This window comes from Prinia subflava (assembly GCF_021018805.1).
Source record: "Prinia subflava isolate CZ2003 ecotype Zambia chromosome W unlocalized genomic scaffold, Cam_Psub_1.2 scaffold_33_NEW, whole genome shotgun sequence".
In the NCBI taxonomy this organism is placed as follows: domain Eukaryota; kingdom Metazoa; phylum Chordata; class Aves; order Passeriformes; family Cisticolidae; genus Prinia; species Prinia subflava.
In genome coordinates this window covers 1,723,025-1,750,290 of record NW_026960610.1, presented here as the reverse complement: position 1 = coordinate 1,750,290, position 27,266 = coordinate 1,723,025, and the positions used below count along the sequence as shown (strand labels likewise).

The 27,266-nt window shown below is 48.0% G+C and overlaps 1 protein-coding gene across 1 annotated transcript in view; it reads right to left on the bottom strand.

The window, feature by feature from the left end:
* LOC134565070 (E3 ubiquitin-protein ligase KCMF1-like) overlaps window positions 1–27,266 on the bottom strand; it is a 113,287-nt gene that overhangs the window by 25,628 nt on the left and 60,393 nt on the right. The window lies entirely within an intron of this gene.

Sequence of the window (27,266 nt, the reverse complement as noted above, 5' to 3'; positions counted from 1 at the left end):
CATAGAAGGTCACCAGACTGGTCAGATACGATTTGCCCTTAGTGAAGCCATGCTGGCTGTCTTGGACCCCCTCCTTGCCTTGCATGTGCCTTAACATTGCTTCCATGAGGACCTCCTCCATGATCTTCCCAGGCATGCCCAGAGGTAAGGCTCACAGGTCTGCAGTTCCCTGGATCTTCCTTTCTGCCCTCTTTAAAAATAGGAGTGATGGTTTCCTTTTTTCAGTCACCGGGGACTTTGCCTGACTGCCATGACTTTTCAAAAATGATGGAGAGTGGCTTGGCAAGAACATCAGCCAGTTCCCTCATGACCCCGCAATGCATCTCATCAGGCCCCATGAACTTGTGGCTATTCAGCTTCATCAAGTGGTCTCAAACCTGCTCTTTGCTTACAGTGGGAGGGCCTTTGCTACTCCAACCCCCACCTAGAGGTTCAGGGACTTGAGAGACAGGAGAAACCTGACTGCCAGTGAAGACTGAGGTGAAGAACTATCAATTGCAACCAGCTCTCCCTTCTCATTTATTTGGGATAGGGGATGAGGAGGTGATGTGTACACCGTCCTTGGCCTTTGTTTTCCAACCTATGTACTTTTAGAATCCCTTCTTTTTGTTCTTCACCTCTTTCCTGGTTTGAAGGACAGGTGTCTGCCAAGGAAGGAGAGAACCTCCCTTGGAATGGAAAATGTGACCCCCCCCCTTTTCCCCGAATTATTATAACTTTAAAATTATGGGGCTTTCAGGCAAAGATATGGGAGAAGAAATAACAGTTCTTTAGCAGAATATATATATATGACAAGGCAAACAAACAGAAACAACAGCAGGAACAACAAAGAAAATCAGAAACCCAACAACAGCCTTCTCTTGGCTGTCAAGCACTTTCCCTTTCAATGTAGTTATGGTCACAGCCAGCAGGGGCACTGTTGGCTCCCAGCCAGGCAGGGCAGGTGTGATGATTCTCCTGCGGCTGGAGGGGGCACTGTGGCATGAGCTCAGCCGCCCCTCTGCATGTGGATAATGGCAGGCAAGCTAGTGGAAGAGATAAAAAGGGGCTTATTTTCCAAACCCACAGAGACAGTTGTTCCCGGCACCCTCCCGAATGGCAGAATGCACTGTTGTAGGAACTCTGGAGTGGCAGCTGGTATGGCAGAGGTGAGCAGACCCTGGGGTGGCAAACAAAATGTAGTAGAGATTTCGCAGCCGTAGCCGGAACTGCGGGGAGGATCAGGCAGGCACGGGATATAGGGTTAAAGTGTAGCGAAAATCTCGAAGCAGCAGCAGAAGACAGTGGGGCTAGACAGTGACAGCCAGGGTCCTGCAAGCAGCTGGGAGAGGCTCCCTCGGAGGGAAGAGGGTCTCTGGGTCCCGAGTTTTCCCCTGGGACATCCGAGTAGATGGTGAGGGTCCTTTTCTAGTGAGATCGGGTGTTCAATAAGGTCCCAGTTCAACTGCCGCTCTTACGAGGAAAGCCTCACTCACAGTAGAAACAATAAAAGATGGAACTCTACAGTGGCAGCGAATTTGTCTCACAGCAACCGCAGACTGGCCATCTCCCCCTCCGATCTGAGAGCAAGAGAGAGAGAAGCCAAGTCTAGCCCCTCACCCCCCAGCCAAAATCTTGTGATATCTCTGCCTTTGCCAAAAGAAAGCCCCTCAGCTATGAGAGTGCAGCCAGCTGCACCCCTCCCTCTCCTCCTTGGCTACATTGTTTGTCTCTTTTAAGTACTGAGGCGGCTTGGACTCTTTCATAGGCTGCCAGGATTCCCTTCTCTGTTGGGGTGTAGTTGTCTTCGGACACTCTGTAACTCATGCTCCAGAATCTGAGTGGTTGACCCCGAGTCTCACCAGGCACCTTCTGCCAAAGGCTCCAGGACAGGCCATGGCTCCCAGCTGCAGAGTAGAGCACGTTCTTCACCTCTGGTCCTGTCCTGACAGGACCAAAGGCTATCACATGAGCAATCTCCTGCTTGATCTGGGCAAAGGCTCGTTGCTGTTCAGGGCCCCAGTGGAAATCGTTCTTGTGGGTAACCAGGTAGAGAGGACTCAGTCTGGCTGTCATTGGTTGGGAATGTGCATCCTCCAGAAACCTATGGTGCCTAGGAAAGCTTGTGTTTCCTTCTTGCTGGTCAGTGGAAACATCGCTGTGATGTTGTTGATGACCTCAGTGGGTATCTGACGCCATCCATCTTGCCACTTCATTCCTAGGAACTGGATCTCTCAGGCAGGTCCCTTGACTTTGCTCTTTTTGACAGGACAATGTGGATGATTTCCTCTCCTTTCTGAAATACTTCTGTTGCCGTGTACCCCCACATAATGATGTAATCGATGTACTGTAGATGTTCTGGAGCCTCACCCTTTTCTAGTGCAGTCTGGATCAGTCCATGACAGACAGTGGGACTATGCTTCCACCCCTGGGGCAGTTGGTTCCAGGTGTACTGCACGCCCCTCCAGGTGAAAGCAAACTGAGGCCTACCTTCTGCAGCCAGAGGAATGGAGAAAAATGCATTAGCGATGTCGATTGTGGCATACCACTTCGCTGCCTTGGACTCCAGCTCAGACTGGAGCTCCAACATGTCTGGCACAGCAGCACTCAGCGGTGGAGTCACTTCATTCAAGTCATGATAGCCCACAGTCAATCTTCATTCTCCTTCAGATTTGCGCACAGGCCATATGGGGCTGTTCAAGGGTGAGTGGGTTTTGCTGACCACCCCTTGGCTCTCCAGCTCTCGGATCATCTTGTGGATGGGAATCACAGCATCTCGATTTGTCCGGTACTGCCAGCACTGCACTGTCGAAGTGGCAATTGGTACTTGTTGCTCTTCTACCTTCAGGAGTCCTGCAGAAGGATTTTCTGATAGTCCAGGCAAGGTGTTCAACTGCTTAATGCCCTCTGTCTCCACAGCAGGTATTCCAAAAGCCCACCTGAGTCCCTTTGGGTCTTTGAAATACCCGCTTCAGAGGAAATATATGCCCAGAATACATGGGACCTCTCTACCAGTCACAATAGGGTGTTTCTTCCTCTCTTTTCCAGTCAAGCTCATATCAGCTTCCACCAGAGTCAAATCCTGCAATCCCCTTGTCACACCAGCAATAGAAACAGGTTCTGCCCCTATGTCTTGATGGGATTAATGTGCACTGCGCACCAGTGTCGACCAAGGCCTCATATTTTTGTGGTTCTCATGTGCCAGGTGTAGTGGTTTTGGTTTGTTAATTTTTTGTTTCCTGGCCACGCACTAAATAATGTGGTTGGTTGAGTGCCTACTAGAATAATTTACTCTTTTTTTGCTGTGATATAACATTAGGAGAAGAGTAAAGCAGGTTCAAACTTTAAGGAGTATAAAGAAAGCTTTATTAACAAAACTACAAGAAAAAGAAAGAAAAAAAATAATAAGAATCAGAATAAAATCTTTAGAACACTTCTCCTCCCCCCACAACCTTCTTTTCTTTCCTACTGACAGTGTACAGAGACAAAACCTTAGGACTTAGGTCAGTTGACCACCTCTAAAATAGTCTTTCATCAGTTCTCTTAGGGGGAGGAGTCTCTTTTGCCATGTCATGGAGACTTCTCTACAAGAAAACAGTTCTCTTGTGGCTTCAATTTTCACGAATAGCAGCCGCCTGGAAATCTGTATTCATGAAGTCCCTCTTATCTCATGCAGCCTTCCACAGCTGCGTTCGTGGGCCATGTCAAACTTATGGGGTATTATTTTAAGGATGAGCTGTTTAAAGCAAAGGTTCTCTTCATCTGTCTCTGAGATCATCTTCATCTCTGGGAACAGAGGTCCTCTTCTTCTTTCCCTTGGGGTAGAGGGTCTTTATCACTTTCATCTTCTCTGTTCAAACTTCTCATGAGATCACAACGACTTTAACATCTACTTGCTTCAGCATGAATGCCTTTGCTCATATCTGTAATTTGAATACTCCATCTCCCCATACTGTTTTCATGAATTAAAGGGATATTCTAGTGTATTAACAGTCTATCACCATGGCCTTGCAAAAGAATTTCAGCCTAAGACTAAGGCATCTCTTCATTCTCCTCTCATCTGGGACTTAACTCCTTCTTCACTGACCTTAGTGTCTTCATGTTATCTCTCTACATGATTTTACTCTGTCCTTTTCTCTCACTTGAGAGAGGATTAGTGCTTTGCAAGTTTCATCTGTGCAATGAAAGAGTTAATATCTCGCCCGAGGCCTGCAGAGGTGTCATGATGGTTGGCGATGGCCGAAGCAGTTAGAGTGATGGATTTCAGGCTGCGTTAGGGCTGTGTCAGGATCTCGGGGCTTGGCCCAGCCAGCGCTGTAGCAGAGGAAGGGCCTGGTCCGGCCTGGCCCTGCCAGGCCCACGCTGAGGAGGGGGGAACCAGCCCGGCGGCAGGATGTTAACACCGTCTGGGGCCCGCCTGGTCTGTACCGGTGAGATTTGGAGAAGGTCCTCTTTAAGCTCCTTCTTGAGTTTCTGGTGATTCTCCTCCATCCTATCTTCCATTTTCTATATGTGCTCTGACAGACGTGTTTCCACAGCTGAGATTCTTGCATGTGTTGGGCCGTGCACAGTGTCTGCATACGCCCGGAGCCTCCTCACCATTGTATTCACTGTCTCATCCCCTTCATTCCACTTCATCATTGGTAAAGCAGAAGCATATTCTTGTTGCCCAAGTTGTGCAAGTTTTAGCCACATCACTGGTGTACATTTTACCGTGTCTGGGCTCCTAATTGTTTGGTCATCTAAGAAAATGATCTCTATCACCGCCAGTTCTCCCAAGCATTGAATCCCTTGTTCCACGGTCTTCCAAAAGCTTTGCTGTAGCTGGGGATCTTCTTGGCGCAGGTATCTTTCCTTTACACTTCTTAAGAGCCATGTTCAGAAACTGAGAGCTTTGGGCCCCCTTGTCATCCCTTGGTCAATCCCCACATTATGTGACAGAGATCCCAAATGCCTTGCTTCAGTGCTGTCCAGAATTATACTGTTGCCTGTGGTGTCCCAGATTCAGACCAACCAACTTAATGTAGATTCATCAGGCCGTCGGGTGTAATCTTTTCTTAGGCTTCGAAGGCTTTCTATGGACAAAGACTCAGTAATGATTTCTGGTTTGGATTCCTCTGCTGGCTGTGAGGATCCTGGCTCCCCATCATCATCCACTGGGCGAATGGATTTGGTTTTTTGTTTCCTTCTCTGGACAGGGGCAATTGCTATTGGCTTAGGCTCCCCGCCTGGTTTAGCTGCAGCCTGAGTGACTGGGATGTCTGCTAATTCCTCTTCCTGCCCCTCTGGCTGTATCTGCTGCCCTACAGTATCTAGCAGTGTGTGGTAAGCATTAATCAGGGCCCAGCACATTGCAATGAGTTTCTTCTCATTAGAGTTGTCATTGCAATTTTCTTTCAGATATTTCCCCACCTCAGCTGGATTCTGAATTTGTTCAGGGGAGAAGTTCCAAGCTATTGTGTCAGAGAATTCCTTCAGGGTTTGGACTATTTCCTCCCACACCCCACACCACTCGGAATTTTCCATGACTGGGGCAGATGTTTGGACAGCCTCTCTGGAAATCTCAGCCCTGATTCTAGACAAGCTGCAGAACATATAGAGGAAACCTACCAGATAAAACACCAGAATGGTGGTATCTTTACCATCCAGGGGAAACTGAACATTCTCAAAAGGTGGTGTGCCAGATCTGAAGGGGAAGAAGGAGATGAAGGTCTGGGAAACATCATCCCCTACTTTTCCCCTAACAGACTGGGTTTAATTACTAATAAATCCCTAAACAAGACTACCGAGACCAGGACGGAAAAACAACAGACCATACACATCCTCAATAGCTCCCAGTACCTCTGCTAAACTTCCATAAATTATTAGCACTGAGTATATCAATATGGCAATTGTGATTCGTGTCCCTGATTTGTAAAAGGCATATGCCAAGGACAAAATTGCCCTCTATATAGATAGGTAATGATGCCTAGGTGCCAGAGAGCCATTATTAAGGCAAGCAGCATGGTGACCACTGATTGCTTTACCCCAATACAAAGTGTTTCAAACCAGAATGTAATTATTTTTTTCACTTTCTCCTGCCCTTCAAGTTGGGCACCAAATTTTGTCTCTGTTTAGAGACAAGTTTTCTCCTAAACTTTCTGGAATGAGTGTTTCCTCTAAAGAAAAGAGGTTCAGCAATCTCTTTCAGCCAATGAGAAAATGAATAGTAGTGGATGAAAGTGAAAAAAACCACAACTGCACAACTGTTTATTTACAAACTGGCTGCACAGCACAGGAAAAAAAAAAGAATAAATGCTAGATATTGAATTGTCAGAACCTTACCCCCCCCCATACCCACTCACAGCAGAACAAAAAATCCCAAAATGCCAGGGGAAGAAACAAAACAGCTGGCCATGTGGCAGGGAGGAACAAAATGGCACTTGGCTTCTGTCCCAGGGAAGAAAAAAACCAAAGGTTCACGCAACAGCTCAAAACAAACAGATGGGAACTTGGTGAATCTCTGGTGTTGGTCTCCTTTTCACAGCAGGTGAAGCTAGTGGATTTAGGGTCCTTTCTTTCATTGGGTTGGCTTTTTCCGAGGTCTGGCTGAGATAGGGTGTCCCTGCAGCTCCCCCACCAGTCCTGGCCAATCGGCTCCCATCAGTTGTCTGATCTTGGACCAAAACCAAGCTGAACAGTTCAAGAAAAAAAAAAAACAAACCAAAAGCTGCCAAAGGATTGCTGTCGCAGCCCTCAAGACTAGAGAAAATGAAAAAAAACCAACTTCTTGCCTGAGGTAACAAAAAAAACAAGCTAGCTAAGCAACAAAGTAACACTGGTCCACACTGCACCCAGTACGCCCCGGAGTGAGGCTTTCGAGAAAGCCTGCACCAGAGCCCCAAGGCTCCCCCGCCTCCCCTGGACCCACCTTAAAGCTACAGCAACCATTTCTGGGCATAGAGCAGACAATTAGAGAATAGAGTATCATCGTAAAATCACCCCAAGACACTCATCCTTCCCTGAAACTGGAAAAATAGAGAACACTACTTGTGCTCCTGATCCTTCAACCAGTTGTCCCAAGGCCTTGAAGTCTCTTTTGAATGTCCTTGGACTTCTTATTGCAACTTAATCTCTGCCTATATGAAAAAGCAATAATGGATAATAATCTGAGGGCTGTACCAGGATAGGAAGTTTCCTTACCATGTCTTTAAGCTGGGCCCTGGGAAGGAAGCATACTTTCCTTAAGAAATTGGAATTTCTGTTCCCCTCAGAAGAGAGTCTCTTCTGATAAGAACTCATCTTTTTTTTTTTTTTTTCTTTATAGAAGTGGTTTTGACACAGTTCATAGGGTGACTTAACCTTGATGACATCTCTAACCTAGGTAAACTACTGTCCTCATCATTGTTCAGTTCCACCTTTCGGTCCTCCTATTGTTTGGTGAGGTAGTCATGGAGGAGACATGCCTGCTGTGCCAGGCAGGAACTTGTTGCAATTCCCCATATCCCTTAAAACACTGCATTCTGCCAGGTGGAGAGAGGATAGGGAATCCTCTGTATCATGTGTCCTGTCTTTCTGATAGGCCTGTCCCAGGGAAGGTAGGGTGCAATTCCTGTAGTCTATTTCTCAGACTCCTACTCTTCAACCTACTCACCTCCTGTTGGAGCTCTGCTACTAAACTGAGGAGTTCCTCTATCTTGGTGCATCTCCCACAGGTGTTCTCACTACTGTTGTCTGGCATAAGAGTAGGGCACATCCTGCAGCCTGATACTTGAGTAACAGTGTGTTCCCATCAGAGCTGTGTCAGTCAAGGCAGGTGCAGTGTTTAGAGAAGCTGTGGCCTTCAGACAGGTAGATACCATTGCTCCCTAGTCAGGCCAGTGGTGTTACAGTGCCATTCCATGCAAACTGCCATGCCATTTCCTGTTTGCCTGCCCTAATCTCTAGGGCTTCTGAGAAGCTTTTTGTAAGTGTGTGGGCTTGGCTCCTGTTTCCCATAATCCTGCTTGGGTCTTCTTCACATCCCTTGCTAAATTCCATTCCATCTTTGTCTCATCTTTCCTGACTCCATTCCTTGTCATCCAAACTGTCCCTGTGTTGGAGTCTAGAACACCCCTCTGGCCACCCTGGAGGGTTTGGAGACCGGACAGGGGGGTCTGGGATCTGTACAGGGGGGTCAGTTAGACCCACACGGATCCCAGGAGGACACTGACTCTGATTCCTGTCCATGGGAGTGAACACTCACGTGCAGGAAGAATCACAAATCCTAAGAATTTAAAATAAGTAGTGGATGGTTTATTATAGAATATAAATATAGAAATTAGGATTCTTAGTATATGGGGCTGAAGAGGCAAGATGGAGGAATTGGGGAGTGGCCCCTGTCCTCCTAGTTCTTGCTCTCGTCCCCCATCTTGTGCTGAGTTGGGTTTTAGAGATTGGCTTAGAGTAGAACTGACATGTTAGTAAAGGTAGTAGGTATTGGTGAAATTTTGTAAATAAAAAATACGTCTCGGACAGTGGTTGGGTCAGGGGTACTGTACATAAGGTGCGGGGCTCTCTGATCCGCCCAGTCTGCCGCGTGTCCTGCTCTGCGGAGACACCTTGCAGAGCTGAGAAAGAACTAAGATAAGGTACCCTGCCAGGGAAGTGCCTGGCAGAGCTGAAAAAGGACTGAGATAATAAAGAATAAACAACCTTGGAAATGTGCACCGGCAGACTCCGCTTGTCGTCTCTACCTCTGGTGTGTACCACTTAGGGCAAAGAGAAGACTGAAAACCTTATTACCTCTGGGAACAGCAACCCAGAGGAAACTCCCAGGGAACAGCAACCTTGGGAGAACCCTTATTACCTTGGGGGTCAGCAACCCCAAGGAGAATCTCAAGGAAACAGCAACCTTGAGATCCCTGTACTCTCCTCAGGTCATCTGTCTCTGCTCCCACTGGCTGTGCATTTCCTTCTAACTCCTCAGTTTGAGGAACAGATCCTTGGTCAGTCATGCCAGTATCCAGCCTGCCTTGCTCAATTTCCTACAGACTGCGATAGGGAGTTCTTGCACTCTTAAGTAAAGTGGTCTTAAAGAGTTGTGAACTCTGGTCAACCCCTCTGTCCGTAAGGACAGTTACCCTGGTTATCTCACTCACCAACTCCTTAAACAGCTGGAAGTTCTCTCTTGCAAAGTTCAGGGTCTTGACTTTGCTCCTTGCCAGGCTCACACTCCCTGAGATTACAAACTCAACCAGAGTGCAGTTACTACAGCCCAGGCTGCCTCCAGTCTTAACCTCTTTAATGGGCTCATCTGCAGTGGTGAGTACCAGGTCCAGTAATGCCTCACCTCCGGTTTGTTTGTCTAATACCTGGACTAGGAAGTTGTCCTCTACACCTCAGGAGTCTCCTGGATTGCTTACAGCCATCTGTATTGCTTTCCCAGTATGGGTGTTTGAAATCTGAAGTCCCCCATCAGGATCAGAGCTTAAAAGTGCGATGCTTCTTGTAGCTGAAATAAGAAGGCCTTGTCGACAGGATCCCCTTGATCAGTTGGCCTCTACTAGAATCCCACCACCAGATGTCCTTTTTTGGCCTGGTTCTTGATTTTTACCCACAGACTCTCAGCCTCTTTATGCCCATCTTTGGCTTACCAACAGGACTGCAGTAGGTATCTCCTTCCCACATTGATTCTAGTTTAAAGTTCTCCTGATTAGTGACACCAGCTTAAGCCCACAGACTCATTTGTCCCATCCAGGACAGGTGGATCCCATCAGGCCCCATTATACATTGTCTTCAATGGTTTAAAACACGAAAGTTTTGGTACAGGCACCAGTCCTGAAGCCAGGTATTGATATCCTGGGCTTGCCTGATTATTCTTAAGTCTCCTTCTATTACTGGAAGGACTGAGGAAAACACTACCTGTGCTCCTGAACTTTTTAGGATTCCTCCCTGTGCTCTAAAGTCTATTTTGATTTACCTTACTTTTTTTTCTTTGTGACATTGTTTGTACATTGTTAAAAGAGCAGGAATGGATAGTAATCTCAAGGTTGAATTAGGCTCTTCAATCTTGTGGCAACATCCCTAATTCAGGCCCCAGGGAGGCAGCAAGCTTCCCTGGAAAGAGGGTCTGGTCTAAGAACAGGTGCTTTGTGGGAAATTAGGGATAGGCGACTGGAAGATAATGCGCTGTACGGATAGATAAAAGTTCCTCCCCCACCTAGTGATGTAAGCAGACGGAAATGACATCCTAAACCAAAGATATTTAACCCCATACCGCCCGCCAATAAACACCATTTGCCGTCTACCACGCTGGTGTCTGTGAGCCGATGGCCTGAGAGGCCTGGGGGTGGCCGCCGTGCTGTTCCTGAACCAGGTCGTCACGCCTCAGAGAAGGCAGCAAGTGGTGCCAAAACCTGGGAATCACTCGGGTAACGGGAATCGCCTGGACGGGTGAACAGTTGCTGGAGCGGCTAGACCAGCTCGGTGGGGAGAACGCTCCCGGACCAGCAAGGAGATTGGAAGCTCTCGTGAAGGTCGTATCTCAGATTCATAAGCAATGTGGTATTGATTGTAAACCAAAAGACTTTAATCTCGCCATCGCGAGGCTTTTAGAAATTGGGGCCATTGACCGAATGGTGGATATACTCCACCCAGAAATATGGGATAGATGTACTAAGGCTTTAGCTGAGGAAATAATGTCCTTGGGATCAGGGAAAAACCTTAACGCATGGGGAAAGGTCATGCAGGCTTTGCAAAAGGCTCTCCAGGAGCAAGAGACCTGGAAAGCCTCACAAAACTGCCTGCTGGCCACACCGCAGCTGGGGGTGGGGGCATCTACGCAGACTGAGGGCGAGACCGATTCTGCTGGAGGCAAAAGCTCACAAGAGCGAGAGCCCTCCCCACAGCCCCCAAACCCAGGCTCGTCTGAAGAGGGGCAAGCGCAGGCACAGACATTTTGGGACGAGGTAGCGGCGGAAGCCAGAAATGCAGCCGTCAATTCAGAGAACGGGGGGGCTAGGGACTGACCCCCACCTTACTCAGTGCGATATAGCGCTGAGTAGCAGAGGTGAGGGAGGGGGACACACGTGGCCAGCGAGAACAAAGGAGGCCTGTTAGATGTTTCAAATGCGTGCGAACCAAGAGGGGAGGACAGTTCAGCGGGGGGGAAAAGGCCAACCAGAGGGCTCATTTGAAAGCATACCCTTATACGGCAAGAGCCTCCCCTAGCAGGAGGGGGGGTGAGCCTAGGGGGAAGGAGCAGTCCACCCACAGGAGGGGTAGGCGGGGCCGGGGCCCAACAAAAAGGTATCAGAGCCAGGAAGTGCTGAGTCACTCCACATCCGACACTGACTCTGACACCAGCAGCTCGGATGAGCTGTCAGAAACTGACACGGACTCCGAAAAAGAGGGAGCGGGTCGAGCGTGGTTTAAAGCAAAGTCAAATAAAGCCTCAGCCTATACCGAGAGGGAATTAAAATATGAACCCACCCAGCTTACAGACTGGAGGAAAATCAAGATAGCATGTGCAGACTGGGCCCCGTCAGCCAAGTTTGCATTCCCGGTCCGACTTGGGGTCAAGGTGGGAACTAAAGAGTCTATTCACCAGTAAATCCCAAGGATGTGCAAGCAATTATTAAAGCAATTGCAGACAAAGGTATTAACTCTGCCATGGTCTCCACCCTCATTGACGGGATTTTTGGAGGGGATGACATGCTCCCATTCGATATTAAACAAACCTGCAGACTAATTTTTGATGGGGCAGGGATGATTGTTTTTAAACAAGAATGGGAGGACAATTGCACAAAGCAGCTGGCTTTAGTGACAGGGGCGGATCACCCGCTGCACGGCTCCAGCCTGCAGCGGCTGATGGGCACGGACCCAGAGATGATCATGCCCCAAGCTCAAGCAGAGAAATCACGGGCCCATGAAGTTATAGCAACTACTCATGCCACCAGAGACACTATTCGCACTGCTTCCAGAGTTATTGCCAGACCATCCCCATGGTCCACAATAAGGCAAGGTGAGGCCGAAAGCTTTACGCAATTTGTGGACCGCCTCCAGGCAGCGGTTGATTCCTCAGCTTTGCCCTCGGAAGCAAAGGGCCCTGTTGTGGCAGAATGTCTGCGCCAACAATGTAATTCGGCCACCAAAGACATCCTATGGTCACTGCCAGCCAGGTCCAGTATTGCAGGCATGATCAAGCATGTCGCAAAAGAAGAACAGCTAGCCCCAAGCCAGGCAGCCGTCCGCACTGCAATATCCAGTGTAATGGCATGTTTTAAGTGTGGTCAGGCAGACCACGCTGTGGTGAATTGCCCCCAGGCAGGGCACCCACCAGCTGTGGTCCCCCCGAACCAGACGCGTCCAAGAGGGCCATGCTGGGCGTGCGGGAAAAAGGCACACTTTGCCAAAGAATGCAGATCTAAGCTCCAGGGAAACGGGAGGGAACAGCCAGGCCGCACACAGCTCCCTCCCGCTTGGAATGCGAAGCGGCCCAATTATGCCAATCCCCAATGGGGTGCGGAGCCCCTGCACCCGCTGCCCCCCAGAGGAATGACCAATTTTGCAGCTCAACCAATAGCTCAATCAGATCTGTCTATGCTCCAGGAGCACCAAGAACAACCCCTCGGGAGTGGGATCCCTGGGTGGCATTGGCCATGAAGGGGGGTAAAAACCCACTGATAGTGTGGGGGGTCTGCTATCTCCACAACAGCTATGACTACACTGCTATTAGTCTCCCCTTCTAGCTCGACACAGGAATAGACTTGAGTGTCGTCCCAGAAATGTACTGGCCTCTGCACTGGAAAACAGAGGAGCCCTCCATGGTGAGCGGGGTTGGGGGGGTTGTCCTGAGCCCGCAAAAGCACCCAGTTGGTGGGGATAACACTTTACACCAAAAGGGGACCGGAGAAACCCATCACCCTTTTCCCATATGTTATGTCAAATTGTCCACCCCTGTTGAGGAGAGATGCCCCAGCCCTACTGAATGTCAGAGTGACAAATTTATTCTAAGGGCCACTGCCACGTACCCACAATTTCCTATCAAACTAACATGGAAATCAACTGACCCAGTGTGGGTCGAGCAGTGGCCCTTGTCAAAGCCTCGAATGATTGCCCTCCTTGAGCTAATTAATCGCGAGCTGCAGCGGAACCATATAGAGCCCTCCACCAGTCCATGGAACACTCCGGTTTTCGTAATACCCAAGCGGTCTGGCGAAGGCTTTCACCTGTTGCACGACCTGCGGGAAGTGAACAAGAAAATCCAACCAATGGGTCCCGTTCAAACTCTGTTGCCCATGAACTCAATGATACCACGAGAGCAACCCTGTGCTGTGCTTGACATTAAAGACTGTTTCTTTTCTATACCCCTGCATGATGAAGATAAAGAGAGGTTGTCCTTTTCCGTTATCTTCCCAAACAACCAACGGCCCAACCTGCACTTCCAGTGGAGAGTTCTCCCCCAGAGAATAGTCAACTCAGCCACCATATTCCTGATCACAGTGGACCGAGCACTGGCGCCGGTTCGGCGCAGCAACCCAGCCGTGACCATCATCCAATACATGGATGACATCCTGATTGCCGCGCCAACAGTGAGCCAGGTAGACCGACTAGTATCAGCAGTCTCAGAGACCCTGAAAACAAATGGATTTGAAATTGCGAGCGCTAAAATAAAGAAGGGACCGTGTGTAATCTTTTTGGGGGTAGGAATTACAAGTTCCTACGTTACCCCTCCCCAGGTAAAAATCCACCGAGACATTAAAACACTCCATGACATGCAGCAGCTGGTGGGATCCCTGCAATGGCTTCGCAACATCATCCTGATCCCTCCTGAGGTCATGGACCCCCTGAACGACCTCTTGAAAGGGAAGAACTCATGGGAGCAGAAAGCCCTAACACCAGAAGCAACAAGTTCGCTCGATTTTATTGAACAGCAGATGTCTGTAAGTACGCTCGCCAGGTGGAACCCAGGCGCGCCACTCAATTTGTACGTCCACTTCACGAAGAAGGGAGGAGTTGGAGCGCTTGCCCAAGGGCCCCCCGCAGAAGCCCAGCCTATACAATAGGTAGTCTTGGGGAAGCCGTCAGCGCTTTTACCCTGGGAGTCGAGTGCCTTGGCAACCTCATCATGAAAGGCAGGAAGCTTGCCCTCAAGCACCTGGGTATCGAACCTGCCACGATTTACCTGCCCTTCCACAAACAGCTCTCCACGCAATCAACGACAGTTTCAGAGCATCTAGCTCTAGCCCTTGCTGGCTTTGGAGGGGAGATCCGCTATGCAGCGAAACCCCCTTGGACCCAGCTGCTGGCGATTGTCAACATCGACCTCCCGCCAAAGATCATTGACCGACCCCAACAAGGACCAACGATCTTCACAGATGCGTCCTCAGTGACCTTGACCGTGGCGGCGGTGTGGCAATCGGGAGAACAGTGGCAATGTGTCAAAACGATCGATCCTACGCTTTCAGTCCAGCAGCTCGAAGCAGTGGCCGTGGTGGTGGCGTGCGGTCTGTTCCCGGAAGAACACCTCAACATTGTAACCAACTCCATGTTTGTGGCCAAGCTTTGTCTAGCCATGTCAAGGCCCGGCGTTGCAATGTCCATGGCAGCCATGATACTTGAGGAAGCACTCTTTTCGCGAAACGGCACCATATCAGTCATCCATTCAACAGCCATGATCCAATCAAAGGATTCTTTCAAATTGGCAACGACAAAGCAGACGCCGCAGCGAAAGGGCTGTGGACACTGAGAGATGCCCGGCAGTTGCACAAATCGCTCCACATCGGGGCTAAAGAACTGGCAAAAAGGTGCGGGATCTCGACTGCCGATGCAAAGCACGTTGTCGCTACGTGTCCTCACTGTCAGAAATCACCACTGTGGTCCAGCGGAGTCAACCCCAGGGGCCTCAAAGCCTCAGAAATATGGCAAATGGACTTCACACTCTGTCAGCTGCTGAAACCCCGAGCATGGCTTGCAGTGACTGTGGACACATACAGTGGGGTGATCGTGGCCACACAACATCTGAAAACTGACTCCAAAGAAACCATCCAGCACTGGTTGACAGCCAAAGAGATCAAAACAGACAATGGCCCAAATTTTGTTTCGAAATTGAGCCAAGCGTTTGCTTCAAAGTGGGGTATCACCTTAGTGCATGGCATCCCGTATAACAGCACCGGGCAGGCCATTGCTGAGTGAGCAAATCAGACCCTGAAAGCCAAGTTAGAAGTATTGGCAAAAAAGTATTGGCTTTGCCAATTCCGTTCCCTCAGGAGATCAAGCGCGTATACTGGCAACCGCTTTGCTAGCACTGAATCAATTCCCTAGGGGAGATGAAACAAACAGTCCTGTCCAAAAACACTGGGCCACCCAAGCACTAGAGGAGGGCCCACAGGTTGTAATTAAAAATGAGCTGGGCGAATGGGAACGGGGCTGGAGACTGGTGCTCACAGGGCGGGGGTACGCAGCTGTCAAAAAAGAGGGCAGAATCAGGTGGTGTCCACTCAAGTCAATCAAGCCAGACCTTCAGAATGAGACTAATGAAAACTGTGAGTTTCTGTTTGCAGGACATGGTCGTGGGGCTCCCCCGTAATGTGTACACCCCTGTTCCAGAGGAAAATAACGAACCGCCAAGCTTCCCGACAGCACCCAGGAGTCCCGCACCGGTGAGACCCAAACAACAACGGTGTTTTTGTGTGATTCTGCTGTTGGGGCTTGTCGCCAGAGGGCAAGCCAACTCAGACTATTACCCCCATCAGCCATTCAGGTGGGTCCTGCAACATCTTTCAGGTGACGAGGTGCTCAAAGAAACCACCACACCGAGCAGCCTATCTCTTGTGTTTAGGCTGAAAGACATATTCCCTTCACAATCAGGATTCCCTAAGTTCGGCGACTCATTGTGGCAAACCTATTGGTGTCCTGCCACCAACCCAGGAAAGAGTTATTGTATATACCCAGGTTATGGGTATTGTGGGTACCGGGAGTGTGAAACTATCATGACAAGCGATAGATGGAAACCGCGACAAGCAGATAAGTTCCTGCAAGTCACGTACGCACCACGTGGCTGTCGCGAGCCAAAATTTGCGTCAGACAAAACAATATACACGCCCCAAGATGGGAGGAGACACACTTGTCAAAGCTACAATATGACAATTTTGCAACCAACCCACGCGAGTTGGGCCATGGGCAGAGTGTGGACGGTGTTTGTTTGCACCTTTGGTTGCGACGTTTGGGTGAACATAATGGTAATCAGGCTCTTGCCGTCAGCATCTCAATCAGTTGGACCTAACCAAATTCTTGCAGTAAACAGACCCAAGATAGAGATGACAACTAGCCCCAAAACCACCTCTACCACCCTTATCCCATTCAACTCAGTAGCTCCTTACCAAAAGCCCAAACCAGCTCCTTACAATCCGTTCCTTAGCGTGTTGAATGCCACCTTTTTGTCGCTAAACCTATCAATCCTGAATCTCACAAGTTTGTGTTCGTTGTGTTACAACGCAAAACCCCCTTTCTACGAGGGTGTTGCCCTTGACGTTTCCTTTAGCTACTCAGCAGCTGTCAATCCACCCCAGTGCAGGTGGGACACTCCCCACAGAGGAATCACTCTGAGTCAAGTCACAGGCCAGGGCAGATGTTTTGGCAATGCAACCTTAGCAAAACAGAAAGGCAACATCTGCACTGAAGTTGTCAAGCCCGACAAAAAGATCAATAAGTGGGTGATCCCATCCGCATCTGGGATGTGGGTTTGCCAGCAATCTGGGGTGAGTCCCTGTGTGTTCCTTGACAAATTTAATGACTCTGCTGATTTTTTTGTCCAAGTTCTAATTGTTCCTAGAGCCCTGTACCACTCAGACGAAGAAGTGTACCGCCTTTTTGAGGAACCCAGCCGGCTGCACAAAAGAGAAATAATAACAGGTGTAACTATTGCGATGCTGCTCGGCCTGGGAGCAACCGGTGCAGCCACAGGTGTCACGGCCCTCGTGACCCAACACCAAGGACTTTCTCAGCTGCAAATGACCATCAATGAGGACTTGCAGAGGATCGAGAAATCCATCTCCTTTCTAGAGAAATCAGTTTCCTCACTCTCAGAAGTTGTCTTGCAGAACAGGCGAGGGCTAGACCTCTTGTTCATGCAACAAGGAGGCTTGTGCGCTGCCTTGAAAGAAGAATGCTGCTTTTACGCTGATCACACTGGAGTTGTGAGAGACTCAATGGCTGAATTGAGAGAAAGATTAGCCCAAAGAAAAAAGGAGAAAGAGGCCCAACAAGGATGGTTCAAGTCATGGTTCAACCAGTCACCATGGCTAACCAGCCTGATTTCTACCCTGGTAGGGCCACTCACCATGATACTCCTGACACTGATTCTTGGGCCTTGTATACTAAACCAAGTAGTGTCATTTGTTAGGAGCCGTTTAGAAAGAGCTCACATATTGCTGGTTGACCGCCAGCAATTGCTTTAATGCACATCTACTAACTGCATGTTATACCACCTTTTTAAAACTTGCTACGTAGATTCTGACAGTTTTGCATTTTATAGTTTTTTAGTCAACCATACGGGTTTTTCTACTTTTGACTGCTGTACCAATTTTATACCTTTTGTACTTTTATATAGCGTTTATAGCATTAATACTTTATAGCTTTTTCACTTAATCATGGGGGGGGGAGAGGTGTGGGAAATTAGGGATAGGCGACTGGAAGATAATGTGCTGTACGGATAGATAAAAGTTCCTCCCCCCTACCTAGTGACGTAAGCAGACGGAAATGACATCCTAAACCAAAGATATTTAACCCCATACCGCCCGCCAATAAACGCCATTTTGCCGTCCACCACACTGGTGTCTGCGAGCCGATGGCCCGAGCGGCCTGGGGGTGGCCGCTGTGCTGTTCCTGAACCAGGTCGTCATGCCTCAGAGAAGGCATCAGTGCTTCTGCTCCACACAGGAGGAAATCAATGACCATAACTCAATGTTTCTTCTTGGTGCTGGTCTTAATACAGGTTTTGTTGTGAGGGCTTGGTCTCTCTGACCTTGACAAAACTGCTTGCACAGGTTCCTCCTCTTTCTCATTATGAGCTTCATTTACCGTACCCATGGCTTTGTATGTGTTCTATAAGGGTATGTGAGAGAGTAACTTAGAGGGTAAGGAGGTCACTTTCTCTTACTGCTCCGTGCTGTAACTTTCTTCTACCTTTCCTTATCCCTTGTGATACTGCCTTTCCTCTGGCAGAAAGCAGATACCAGACCTGCCTCCATAGTGGCCTTGTTGAGTTGGCTTCTCTACATTATGGCAGAATACAGCTCAATTGATGAATCTCCCTCCTAGACTCTTGAATACTCCTCAGTCTGCTGCTTACCTCCTCCTGAAGCTCAGCCAACAAGCAGAGCAGTTCATCAACTTGGTCACAGCTTCCACAGTCTTACTTGCAATCACTTTCCATCTCTAGGAATATCCCTTCAGACATCCCACAGCCAGAAACCTGGGTGGTTGCATTGTTGAATAGGATCTCTGTCTGTATGGCTCCATTGGTTTTCCTAGATGCTAGAAGCTCAGGAGAAGGAGAGGATACTGCTTTTTGCCAGGTGGCCACCATGCTGCTGCTGCTGTGTGCTTGCCTACTAGGAATATACATGCTTGTTTGTTGCAGTCAGCTGGACTGATTATTTTTGCCTGCTTAAACCTCCTGTGCGGCTTTGAGCAGGCTCTGCCCCTTGCTGTCACTTTTACTGAATCTGGGGTCAGTTACTTAGGGAAGACCCTCTGTTCAAGACAAGCCTCTACTTGTCCACATGTATCTCTGGTGGATTTTTAAAAATTATATGAGTGTACTGGTTTGAAAGCAAAACCAGTGAGATTCCAAGTCAGAAATACAATTTAATAGAGAGAGAACAAACAACAAGAAAGATAAAAATAAAATAAAAATAAAATAAGACAAATGAAATAGTACAAAGGACCGCTAACAGAGTCAAAATGCAAACCTGACACCCTGTTGGTCAGGGTGTTGGAAGCAGCCTGAAGTAAGTCCTCCCAGAGTGACAGTTGTGGCTCCGTTGAAGTAGAGATGATCCTGAGGAAGTCCAGTCATCCTCTGGGAATCCAGTGGAAACAGGCCATCTTGGTGTTTGTGATTGCAGGTTTTATCCTGGTGGAAAGGCTTTGGCTCCTCCCACTGAGTAGAGCATCTCACAATGGAATGAGGTAATGTTATCAGTCATGTGAGAGGCCTTAAATGGCCCATTCACAGGTGATATCCCTCGGAGGAGGATGGGTGGAGGAAGAGATAAGAAGGCACTGCCTTATCTGGTGTTATCAGGTGTCCATTAACAGAAGGCATCTACCTTCTTCCCCTCCTAGAGTTACAAGAGATAAGGAACAATATCTCCCAACTGACTTCAACAGATGAAAATAGAATACACATTTTTGGTTACATTTCTCAACCCAGGACATTATCCACCCCTTATTCTATTATCATCTCTATCATATCCAAATCAATAAACTGTAATATATATCTATACATACACAATGAAACCTTATACACAGTTCTCTCTTAAGATTAGGTTTCCCTGTGGCACACAACAGATTTCACCATTTTTCTGCATTACCCACCAAGTATAACCGGGTCCTTGAGAAAAAAACAATCCCACGGATGGGTCTGCCTTTGCCTGAGGTGGGATTAATCCAAACAGTCTTTCCTAACATACCCTTCATGTGAACCACCGGGACTTTATCTCCATCCACTGTGTGCAAGGACTCAGACTGGGCAGGTCCACCTCAGTTGATGGATCCTCGAGTGTTCACCATCCAGGTGGCTTTGGCTAAGTTCACTTCCCAATTCTTGAAGGTCCCTCCGCCAAGTGCCTTTAGGGTATTCTTTAGTAGTCCATTGCATCGTTCTACCTTCCCGTCAGCTGGTACATGATAAGAGATGTGATATGTCCATTTGATGCCATGTTCTCTGGCCAAGGTGTATATAAGGCCGTTCTTGAAATGGGTCCCACTGTCTGACTCGATTCTCTCAGGGGTTCCATGTCTCCACAGGACTTGCTTTTCCAGGCCCAGGATGGTGTTCCTGGCAGTAGCGTGAGGCACAGAGTAGGTTTCCAACCATCCAGTGGTGGCTTCCGCCATGGTCAGCACGTAGCGCTTGCCTTGGCGGGTTTGGGGAAGGGTGATGTAGTCAATTTGCCAGGCCTCCCCATACCTGTACTTCAACCATCGTCCACCCTACCACAGAGGCTTCACCCGCTTGGCCTGCTTGATTGCAATGTAGGTCTCACAGTTGTGGATGACCTGTGAGATGTTGTCCATAGTAAGGTCCACCCCTCGATCACAGGCCCATTGCTATGTTGCATCTCTCCCCTGATGACCAGAAGCATCATGGGCCCAACGAGCTAGGAATAATTCTCCCTTGTGTTGCCAGTCTAGATCCACCTGTGATACTTTCACCTTGGCAGCTTTGTCCACTTGCTCATTGTTGTGATGCTCTTCATTAGCCCGACTCTTGGGTATGTGTGCATCCATGTGTCGAACCTTCACGGTCAGCTTCTCTACCCGGGCGGCAATGTCCTGCCAAATCTCAGCAGCCCATATGGGCTTCCCTCTGCACTGCCAGTTGGCCTTCTTACAGCGATTCAGCCATCTCCACAGAGTATTAGCTACCATCCAGGAGTCAGTGCAGAGATAGAGCCTCGGCCACCTCTCTCGTTTGGCAATATCCAAAGCCAGCTGGACAGCTTTAAGCTCTGCAACCTGACTCAATCCACCTTGTCCCTCGGTAGCTTGTGCAACTCGTTGTGTGGGGCTCCATACTGCAGCTTTCCATTTCCGGTTAGTGCCTACAGTTCAACAGGAACCATCAGTGAAGAGGGCATATAGTCTTTCAGTCTCCGGTAGCTCATTATATGGTGGTGCTTTCTCAGCATGTCACCTCCTCTTCTTCAGAAGTTAATTCAAAAGTCTCACCTTCAGGCCAGTTTGTTATAATTTCCAGAATCCCTTGCAATTCGGGTTTCCAATACGGGCGCGCTGTGTAATGAAGGCAATCCATTTGCTCCATGTCGTGTTGGTGGCGTGATGTGTGGAAGGAACCTTTCCCTTGAACATCCACCCAAGCACCGGTAGTCGGGGTGCCAGAAGTAGCTGCGTTTCAGTCCCAATCCCTTCTGAGGCAGCTTGAACTCCTTCATAGGCAGCTAAGATTTCCTTCCCTGTGGGAGTGTAGTTGGCTTCAGACCCTCTGTAACTTCGACTCCAGAATCCCAGTGGTTGACCCCGAGTCTCACCAGGCACCTTCTGCCAAAGGCTCCAGGACAGACCATGGCTCCCAGCTGCAGAGTAGAGCACGTTCTTCACCTCTGGTCCCGTCCTAACTGGGCCAAGGGCTACTGCATGAGCGATCTCCTGCTTGATCTGGGCAAAGGCTTGTTGCTGTTCAGGGCCCCAGTGGAAATTGTTCTTCTTGCGGGTAACCAGGTAGAGAGGGCTCACAATCTGACTGTAGTCAGGAATGTGCATTCTCCAAAACCCTATGGCACCCAGGAAAGCTTGTGTTTCCTTCTTGTTGGTCCGTGGGGACATGGCGGTGATCTTGTTGATTACCTCTGTTGGGATCTGGAGACATCCATCTTGCCACTTTACTCCCAGGAACTGGATCTCTTGAGCTGGTCCCTTCACTTTACTTCGCTTAATGGCAAAACCGGCTCTCAGCAGAATCTGGATAATCTCTCCTTTCTCGAAGACTTCTCCTGCTGTGTTCCCCCATACAATGATGTCATCAATATACTGTAGATGTGCAGGAACCTCACCCTTTTCCAGTGCAGCCTGGATCAGTCCATGGCAGATGGTGGGACTGTGCTTCCACCCCTGGGGCAGTCGGTTCCAGGTGTACTGCACGCCTCTCCAGGTGAAAGCAAACTGGGGCCTGCACTCTGCTGCCAAAGGAATGGAGAAGGCGGCATTGGCAATATTGACGGTCGCATACCACTTTGCTGCCTTGGATTCCAGCTCGTACTGGAGCTCCAGCATGTCTGGGATGGCAGCGCTCAATGGTGGTGTGATCTCATTCAAACCACGGTAATCCACCATCAGTCTCCATTCTCCACTGGACTTACGCACTGGCCATATAGGGCTGTTGAAAGGTGAACGAGCCTTGCTGACCTCCCCTTGGCTCTCCAGTTTACGAATCATCTCATGGATGGGAATCAGTCTCTGTCAGTGCAGTATTGTCGACGGTGTACTGTTGCTGTGGCGATTGGTACTTGTTGTTCTTCAACTCTCAGCAGTCCCACAGCAGAGGAGTCGTCTGAGAGACCAGGCAAGGTATTCAGTTGTCTGATGTCTTCTCTCTCTACAGCAGCTATTCCAAAAGCCCAACGATATCCTTTTAGGTCTTTGAAATATCCATTCCTGAGATAATCTATGCCAAGGATGCATGGGGCCTTTGGGCCAGTTGTGATGCGGTTTTTTTGCCACCCCTTCCCAGTTAATCTCGCTTCAGCCTCCAATACAGTCAGCTGCTGGGATCCTCCTGTCACCCCAGAAACAGAAATGGATTCTGTTCCTACATACCTTGATGGCATCAGGGTGCATTGGGAGCCAGTGTCAGCCAAAGCCGTATATTTTTGTGGGTCAGATGTGCCAAGCCATCGGATCCACACAGTCCAATAGATCCAATTGTCCCTTTCCTCCACCTGGCTAGAGGCAGGGCCCCCCTATTCCTGGTCATGCTGCATGTTGCTCTCTTCCTGTAAATATGTTTCTGAGGTCCCTTCAAGGGGATCAGTCATATCATCATTCCTGTACCATCTGGAGTTCTGTGCATGAGAGACCGGAGCAGTGTTAATTCTAGATGGGCTTCTTGTGGTGGGTGTCCCTCTTTTCAGTTCACGTACCCGGGATGCTAAGGAGGAGGTGGGTTTTCCATGCCATTTACTCATGTCTTCTCCATGCTCCCGAAGAAAAGACCAAAGGTTACCTCGTGGAGTGTAGCCTCTCTCCCTGGCTGGGGGATGCCTGCTTCTAATGGCAGAGACTCTTGTTGGTTCCGGCGAGATGTGGTAAATTTCTTCCTTAAGTTCCTTTTTCAGTTTCTGATGGCCCTCTTCAATCAAGCTCCTGACTTGCTCAGCCGACAGCCTTGTTTCCACAGACGAGATATGGGTGCAAAAAGGGGCGGTGACAGTGTCCTCGTAAATTCTTAGTTTACTGACCAAGGTGCCTACTCTGTCCTCACCTTCCCTCCATTGCAGTGTTGCCAGGTAACGGGAGTACATCTCTGGTCCAAACCGTGCGAATCTCAACCACATCTGTGATGTGCACTGGACACCATCTGGGCTTTTAGGAAATCTCTCGTCTTCTGAAAAGATGATCTCCAGAACAGCCAATTCCCTCAGGCACTGGATGCCTGGTTCCATTGTGCTCCATTTTCCTTGGTGCACCTGGAGGTCTTCTTTACAAAGGTATCTGTCCTTCACACTTGTTAGCAGCTGCCGCCAGAGGCTGAAAGTTCCTTGGGTTCTCCCAATGCCCTGGTCAATGACCACATCCCGGGACAGCAATCCCAGTTGTCTGGCCTCACTTCCGTCCAGAATGGTGTCATTGGCTGCAGCGTCCCAGATGCGGAGCAGCCAGGTCAAGATCGACTCGTTTGTCTGGCGGGTGAATTCCCTCTGCAGGTCACGCAGCTCACCCAGGGACAGAGAGCGAGTGATGATCTTGGGCTCTGTCTCTTCTGCTGGGTGCGAAGGTCCTGTTGCATCCTCGTCAGTCACTATGTGGACTGATTTGCTCTTTGATTTCTTCTTCTGAACGGAGGCAACTGCTACTGGTTTAGGCAGTTCCGGTTTGGTGACGGTTTGTGTGGGGATGCTGAAGGCGCCTTTGGTTCCTTCCTCCTCTGCGACAGCCTGTGTAGACATGGATGCTGTTGCTTTGCTTTTGGTTCCCTTCTCTTCTGTGACAGCCTGTGTAGACACAGACACTGTTGCTTTGCATTTGGTTCCTTCCTCCTCTGTGACAGTCTGTGTGGACAGTGACGCTGTTGCTTTGCTTTTGGTTCCTTCCTCCTCTGTGACAGTCTGTGTAGATACTGACGCCGTTGCTTTGCATTTGGTTCTCTTCTCTTTTGTGACAGCCTGTGTGCACATGGATGCTGTTGCTTTGCTTCTTTTTTCTTCTTCCTCAAGAAGACACTGCACCACACCATGTAGTGTTTTGTTTCTAAGCATGTTGCAGGCCGTGCAGAGAAGACAAAGCAGAACTAACAACAACACTATGCTGTCCTTGGCATCTAGAGAGAACTCACTATTTTCAAGAACTGCTGTGTCAGGCCTGCAAGGCTGGAAAAAATCATTCTTTACCCCTCCCCACTGGGGATGGGTGTGATTGTAGAGGCCCCAGACATAGCATCCTAGACTAGGACAAGCATACAAAATTGAGTCTATATTCTGAATGATGTTCATTGCCTCAGAGGTTATCATGCAATAGACATAATACACCAATAAAGCAAATTTGATACCATACCCTGGTCTTAACAGGAGCATTAAAATCAGCAGATAGTGCCCCATGTGCGGAAAAATATAGAGAGCTAGGTACAACACCCATGTAAGGATGCTGAGTATCATAGTCAACAGGTGTCTCCTTAAAAAAAAACCTGTAATTCTGACTTTTCTCAGTAGCTCTTTTGCCCCACATTGGGCACCAAAAATATGTACTGGTTTGAAAGCAAAACCAGTGAGATTCCAAGTCAGAAATACAATTTAATAGAGAGAGAACAAACAACAAGAAAGATAAAAATAAAATAAAAATAAAATAAGACAAATGAAATAGTACAAAGGACCGCTAACAGAGTCAAAATGCAAACCTGACACCCTGTTGGTCAGGGTGTTGGAAGCAGCCTGAAGTAAGTCCTCCCAGAGTGACAGTTGTGGCTCCGTTGAAGTAGAGATGATCCTGAGGAAGTCCAGTCATCCTCTGGGAATCCAGTGGAAACAGGCCATCTTGGTGTTTGTGATTGCAGGTTTTATCCTGGTGGAAAGGCTTTGGCTCCTCCCACTGAGTAGAGCATCTCACAATGGAATGAGGTAATGTTATCAGTCATGTGAGAGGCCTTAAATGGCCCATTCACAGGTGATATCCCTCGGAGGAGGATGGGTGGAGGAAGAGATAAGAAGGCACTGCCTTATCTGGTGTTATCAGGTGTCCCATTAACAGAGGGCATCTCCCCTCTTTCCATCCCTGGAGTTACGAGAGATAAGGAACAATATCTCCCAACTGACTTCAACAGATGAAAATAGAATACACATTTTTGGTTACATTTCTCAACCCAGGACAATGAGTAACACACTAATCTAAAGGTGTGTTTACTTGGAGACTTTCAAAGAAAAATATTGTGGTTTCCTAGATGTTTTCTAGATGCACAGAACATTCTCAAGATGGTTGGAAGAACTTTTAAAAAGTCAACATTGAATGTTAATTCACAGCTCCATAAGCAAGCATATATCAGTCCTTTTTTCTTTATGAATTATATATACTTAATGTTCATGATTATACTGTCCTTTAACCCTATATGTAATATACAAGAATAACTGTCATCAGGGAATAAATAAGTTTAAACCACATATCTCAAATAGTGACCACAACATTGAATTAATATATACTGGTACACAAATATTTTTACCTTGTGAATAAGCAGAAAAGTAAAGTTTAAGAAGCATATCTAGAAATTTCAATTATAGGATTTTCAAAACTAGACTTGTATATTTAAATTCATATTTCCAAACTCTGGATTCTCAGACCACAGATTTCAAAGTCATTACAAGGCAGGCTTAGCGCAAGTAGCTACTGGAGAATCAGACATGAATGAGATACTTCTCTGCTCAGAGAGCTCTGAGAAAGAAACTATATATTGGTATATTCAGCTGTTTTGCGCTTTAAATGCATATAGGAAATAGCATAATGTGTATATTCAATACTTTTTTTTAAATCAAGAAGCTAAAAAATTACTAAAAATTAAAAACTTCAACAACAGTATCTACACTACAATCACAGAATTGTTAGGTTTGGAAGGGATCTCTGGAGGTCATCTAGTCCAAACCTGCCAAAGCAGGGTTACCTAGAGCAGGTTACACAGGAACACATCTGGGTGGGTTTTGAATGTCTCCAGAGAGGGAGACTCCATGCCCTCCCTGGGCAGCCTGTTCCAGTGCTCTACCACCCTCAATGGAAAGAGGTTTTTCCTCATGTTGAGGTGGAACTCCTTGTGCTTTAGTTTATGGCCATTGCTTTTTGTCCTGTAGCTCGGCACCACTGAACAATCTGGCACCATCCTCTTGGCACCTGCCTTTGAGATATTTATATGCATTAATGTGATCCCCTCTCAGTTTTCTCCAGACTAACCAGGCCCAGCTCCTGCAGTATCTCCTCATAAGAGAGATGCTACAGACCCCTAATCATCTTTGTAGCCTCTGCTGGACCCTCTTCAGTAGCTCCTTGTCTTTTTTGTACTGAGGAGCCCGGAACTGGACACAGCACTCCAGATGTGGCCTCACTAGGGCTGAGTAGAAGAGCAGGATCACCTCCTTCGACCTGATGGCCAGTCTTCCTAATGCACCCCAGAATCCCATTGGCCCTCCTGGCTCTAGGGCACACTGCTGCTTCATGGCAAACTTGTCATCCACCAAGACTCCCAGGTCCTTCTCTGCAGAGCTGCTCTCTAGTAGGTCAGCCCCCAAACTGTACCAGTACTTGGAGTAATTTCTCTCCAGGTGCAGGACCCTACACTTGCCCTTGTTGAACCTCATTAGGTTTCTTTCCACCCAACTCTCCAGCCTATCAAGAATCACTACAAACATTTTTTTATTAAAACATTAACCTTGAAGGCTTAAAACAGGTATATGAAGAAATGAACATTGAATGTTTTAAATGCAAAGATTTGCTATGAAAGTATCTCCTGAATTATAACACTCATGTTATAAATATGATGTGATAGAAATGACTCAGGGAAGAAAACCGGTAATTTAGAGGACTACTTCCTAGCCATTGCCACTAGTCTTCCACATTCAGTACAGCCTACCATCCTTGCTGCATTAACAACCCCTGATATAATTACAAAACAACATTTTCCCTAAACTCTCACTATTATTTCTCTTCCTCACCATGGTACTTTCTGCTACAACATATTGAGGGAAGGAGGGGTGGGTGCATGTAGTTTTGTTGCACCTTTTGAATCGAAAGTTAATTTAGGAGCAATTCTTTTTATCAGATACCTATCTAATAGTCTGATAATTTGCTGTGTGCCAAAACACTTAACCAAAAGAATAAAACATATTTCA